We start from the raw sequence: 6,000 nt of genomic DNA, 5'->3' as shown, positions 1-6,000 counted from the left end.
AAAAAAACACCTTTTGCTTACTCACAGATCCTATATAGAAATGTACATACAGTACTGTGCAATAATCTTCTGGGAAAAAAAGCCCTTCAAAGCTATTTATCTGGGCAGTAAGCATTTATTTGTAAACAATTAATAAAAAAAGAATACAAGCAACCAATCTACTGTAATAGTTCTATACTAAAGATCTCGCTGAAGGAGTCCAATATTTCTAGTTAGCATCCAGTATCTGCTTTATCTAATTAATCCTTTATTAAATAAAACTGGAATTTCCCCATTTTTATATAGTTGTATAATGAAACAGTTAAAACATAACCAAAGTCATCCAGAGTGGTTTAGTGTGAAATGCTCTGTTCTACAGAAACATACTGAGTCAGAATTGTTCACAGTGGTGGTGACAGGAACCAGACGTCCACCTCTCTCACAGAAAGCTATTACATGAAATTGTTATGAATTCCCTGCCTGATATCAGACACTGTTTCATTATAGTTGTTTTTTTCTTATTCAGCACTATTTTACCATCGTCAACATTACATTTAAATCTCAGAAGACACGTGTATGTTCACTGGTGGTTTTGGATAGTAAACAAAATGTCTATATTTGTGTTTTGGACATTGTGACCGCTGGTTCCTATCACCACCACTGTAAAGCCATCTGAGTCTCTACAATGAACCATTTCACACCAAACCAATTGGAATGACTTTACATCTCAACCACTAAATTAGGCTGAAATGTAGAAAATTTACTGGAATTTCCCTTCAAATCAAGTGCTGCTGATGGAATTGAACAAATCCATGCAATGGCTGGATAGCAAGAACCAAAGTAAGGTAATTAGGCTTTACTGCATTTATGTTTATTTGTGTTTATTCTAATGTTATATAGTGTTTTCACATGGAAAAATCACACTTACTGCCCAAATGAACAGTTTTACTCATGTTTCTTGGCTGCTTGAAGCTTTTGTACAGTAAGTCAGCCACAGGCAAAACAGCATCTAAAGCCATCTAAATCAGTTGCTGTATATTATGATATGAAAGTGACTCTAGAATTGGATATGCAGTGAGTTTCAAAAGGCCCTGTAATGAGCACAGTTTGAAAATTGCTGGCTGGTCGGCGATTAATTTTTAATCTTAGACAATCAGGCAAATTTAATACTCAGTTTCAGCAAACATTAATGGTGAAAAGGGATTGTTTACCCAGTGGAATAGCTTCATCTGCGAAACGAATCATTAATTTGACTGAATACAGCGCTCTGTTTAACGCTTATAATACTGACATCGCTTTGGACCTCCAACTGAGAGCAAATTGCGCTATTTATGAAGATGAAAAGTAATTGAACTGTGAATTGAAATGATATGAGACAATCATTTGACGCTTTGAACAAAATGGGGCTGAGTGGGATACTGTAATTTATTATAAAGCTCAAATTTGATATCTTTAAACTCATCTGTGACAAAAAATTAACTGGGGGAAAATATTTAGTTTATTATCCAGTCAATACGAAACTCAGATATCAGATAATGTAGGTGAAAAGTTCACATCACATACCTTGTACATACGGGCCTTTAATTTAAATGTTGGTGAATAATTGACAAGTCACTCCAATCAGAGATTCAAATAGACTTTGTGATTAAACTTTATACATATACTTTATGAGAAACATGAGTTTAGACACAAACTAATTGGGTTCTTATGTCTTTGACTGCAGGCAGGCTTATCTATCACTTGCACTGTCTGATTACATAGCCATGCTATTGTAACATGTGAATGAAGGTTGGCACGGTCATGCTGAAATAAGCATGGAGGTCCCTAAAAGAAGTCATTAGAGGGCAGCATATGTTGCTCCAGAATGGGTTCAGCAGTAATGGAGCAGTAATTCACAAATGTTGAAGTCCCCCTCCCCTACCCCCCACCCCCACTATGACAGTCCCTGGCTTTTGAACTTTAATGTAATATATGCTGTGTGTGAGTCCATTTCAGATGAGCTCAAGCCCAGAGAAGTTGGCAGCGTTTCTGGATGTTGTCGACGACTTCCACTGTGCAAACTAGTATTCCTGAGCTCATGTAGTGATATCAATCATAAAAGTATACTTGTGTCTAATACAGTGCTGTCTGAGGGGTTGTAGGTCATGGGCATTTAGCTTTGGTTTTCAGCCTTGCCTTTTATACACTGAGATTTCTTTACATTCTTTAGACTGAATCTTTGGATAACATCCATCCATTTGGGATGCTTCACGAACATTTCACAATGTTCCTAGTCTTAAACCGGCTCTGTCCCAATTATGTTGGAACATGTATATATCTTGTCTTCACACGGTTTTCATTCAAATTTGGTCAAAGTAGGTTTATAAATCACTGCATTCTGTTTTTATTTGCATTTTACCTACAGTCACAACTGGGTTTGTATTAATAAACATAACATTTAATTATATTAAGGTTCATATATCATTAAATCAAACCAGGTTGTACCAAAGAAACAGGTTTTTACAGAGCCTAGCAATATTAGCTACTAGTGTTAGCTTCTCTACAGTCATTTGATAGGATGTACTACATCTTAAATGTACTTAGGAGTAGGCATGTACAGTTATTTGTGTAATAATAACTTATTTATAAGAGAAAATTAACCAAATGTTTTTGGTTTTTTTTTACCCGATTTTTTCTCTGCAATTTTAGTCGTTTCCAATTCTACCCGCTACTTAGGACCTCCTAATCACACGATGCCACCAACGCTAAGAGGGTGGGGCTAGCACAGGCTTCCTCAGAGACCGGTGAAACCAGCCACAGCTTCTTTTCGAACTGCCGCTCACGCAACGTCACGGGACAGCCGAACACGCTCGGAGGAAATGAAAACGGAGTGATGGAGGGAGAAGGGCGGCCATCTTACCCACTCAGAGAGAGCGAGGCCAATGGTGTTCTCTTGGACTCCCGGCTACAGATGGCTGTAGCATCACCAGGGATCGAACTCGCATGCTCCTGATGATAGGGCCAATGCTTAGACCCTTGCGCCACTCGGGAGCCCCTAACCAAATGTTTTGTCAATATTCCAAAATATGGGTTGACTGGTTAATTCCTGGGTTAACCAAGTGTTCTATTCCAAAAGTCCAGTCACATTTTTACAGTGCATTTGTACTTGTTTTCAATCATAGTGCCTAATGAAATTATTTTTGTCTGGGCGAATAATTTTGCCTGATTCACATATTATTTATTGAACCAAATTTTGCATTTTTTCTTAAAATAAGCAAAATTATTTGAAAAATGGAAAGATATACCATCACAACTTAAACTTGCTTAAAACACATATGCAAAAACGTCTAGAAAACAAGTTAGTCCTATAATACTCACCTATAATACAGCGACCTCAAAATGAGTAACATTCTCACTTGCCAAGATAGAATTTCTTGCAGGGTATCTATAATTATTTCATAATACTCATTATCATCATACATGTATAATCCAGGATATGATTTAATTTTGCTGTGGCTAAATAAGCACAGGGTTGTGTGTTGGAATTCAAGATAAACACATGGGAAACGACATGTCAAACACAAACTGCAGTCATGTACACTGTTATTACTCTTATTAATAAGCTGGCTGCCTTTCACAAGGAGAAAGACGCTCCAAGTGAAAATTAGAGGTTTGGGATGTAAGCAGACACGCTTAGTTGCTGCCTTGATAAAAAAAAATAAATAAATCCTCATTTTACCTTAAGCTGTTTTATCAAATTGCCTTCTGTTTTTCCACTGATTTTCACTGAAAGTTTGATGCTTCTGATAAGTTTGGTGTCTGAAGTTTGCTTCCTAACGTAGCCAACAAGGAATGAAATCTTCTCTCCACCAGTTTGCTTCAAATGATCACTCTCTTGCCTCAAACCAAGTCCAACTGTTCAGCAATCTCTACTACTCCTGATGTGGTTTCAGACGCTGCATGACACACTTATCTACAAACGTGATAAAATCTGACCATTTCTAGATACCTGTAAGTGTATTTACATGCATAAAATCAGGACAGGTGCCACTGGCCTCAAACAGAACTATATATACAGGGCATGATGAGAAAATCTGCCTATTGGTTCATTGCGCTTGACATAAGGAGCCATATTAAGTAGCTAAATATCTAACTGCATAGCTGTCAAGTTTAGTTATGAACTGCTGCATCACCAAAACACTCATGTCATGTGCCTTTGCTGCAGCCTCACGGCAAACAATGTGAGTCTCAGAGGTTAAAATGTTTGTTTTACTGGACGCTGTGCAGAGGCTTCATGCTAACGGCCAATTTATGACTCATAAAAGCTATGTATTTGCAGTGCACTGCCTGGTATTATTAGCCTATACAGCACCATCAGATGAAAGTCAAGTGTGCTGATTTCATGCCCTGGCATTTAGGCAAGCTAAATGGAAAAATGGATTCTAAGCAAAACAACCAGCAGCTTAACAAATGTCTCTTGAATGGAGCTTTTATTTTGCCTGCATTGAGAAGTTTACACTAGGGGGACTGCATTTAGTGTAGTTCAAAGAAGCTGCACACTCACACAACTAGTGATGGATATTCCAGCGCGTTTTAGTGAGGACGTTTAGCTCAGCTCACCAATAAGAATGACTCTTTAAGCTTTATAACAGCTCTCCATTCAGTAGTTTTTACATTTCAAATTTTTTAAATCATAAAATGTAGTTTAGGCAGAGTTTAAGGCCTTGAATCATGTAGGAAAAATCTGACTGCTGGATTAAACATTCATTCCATATCAGAAGCACCAGTGCTTTTTGGCAAAATGGAACCCCAATAATAATCATGCAGCAAATTTCCAAGCACTGAAATGTCAAAATGAAAAAAAACTTTTGTCTACATGAGTCGCTCAATAATCAGGTTTCTTTATAAACATAGTACATGCACCTCTATTGTTTCTTTGCAATAGCCAATAAACTCAGACATGTCATGTGATGTAAACATTTAACTTCTGCAGTTTCTTGGCTGATGAATGTTCATTTTGGCATTTATCTTCTTCTTCTTCTTCTTCTTTCGGCTGCTCCCTTTAGGGGTCGCCACAGCGGATCATCTGCCTCCATCTGGCCCTATCCACTGCCTCCTCTACTTTTACACCAACCATATCCATGTCCACCTTCACTACATCCATAAACCTTCTCTGAGGTCTACCTCTTCTCCTTCTACCCGGCAGCTCCATCTCCAACATTCTTTGACCAATATATCCACTATTCCTCCTCAACACATGTCCAAACCATCTCAACCTGGCCTCTCTGGCTTTATCTCCAAACTGCTCCACCTTCACTGTCCCTCTGATCTGCTCATTTCTAATCTTGTCCATACTTGTCACTCCCAATGAAAATCTCAGCATCTTCATCTCCGCCACCTCCAGCTCAGCCTCCTGTCTTTTAGACAGAGCCACAGTCTCCAAACCATACATCATAGCAGGACGCACTGCTGTCTAGTAAACCTTCCCTTTCACTCTTGCCGCTATCCTTCTGTCACACATCATCCCTGACACCCGTCTCCACCCACTCCATCCTGCCTGCACCCTCTTCTTTACCTATTTTCTACACTGTCCATTGCTCTGGATGGTTGACCCAAGATATTTGAAGTCATCCACCTTTACGACCTCTACTCCTTGCATCTTCACCTTTCCACCTGCCTCCCTCTCATATTCCATCTTATCTCTACTGACCTTCATTCCTCTCCTCTCCAGTGCAAACCTCCACCTCTCCAGATTCTCTTCCACCTGCTCTCTACTCTCACCACAGATTACAATGTCATCTGCAAACATCATGGTCCATGGAGCCTCCTGCCTGACCTCATCTGTCAACCTTTCCATCACCATTGCAAACTAGAAGGGGCTCAAAGCTGATCCCTGATGTAACCCTACCTTCACCTTGAAACCATTTGTCACTCCAACTGCACACCTCACCACTGTCTCACTATCCTCATACATGTCCTGCACCACCCTAACATACTTTACATTTACATTTTACATTTATGACATTTGGCTGACCAGAGCGA

This window comes from Pygocentrus nattereri, chromosome 22, assembly GCF_015220715.1.
Source record: "Pygocentrus nattereri isolate fPygNat1 chromosome 22, fPygNat1.pri, whole genome shotgun sequence".
NCBI classification, from domain to species: Eukaryota; Metazoa; Chordata; class Actinopteri; order Characiformes; family Serrasalmidae; genus Pygocentrus; species Pygocentrus nattereri.
This window is presented reverse-complemented; position numbering follows the sequence as displayed.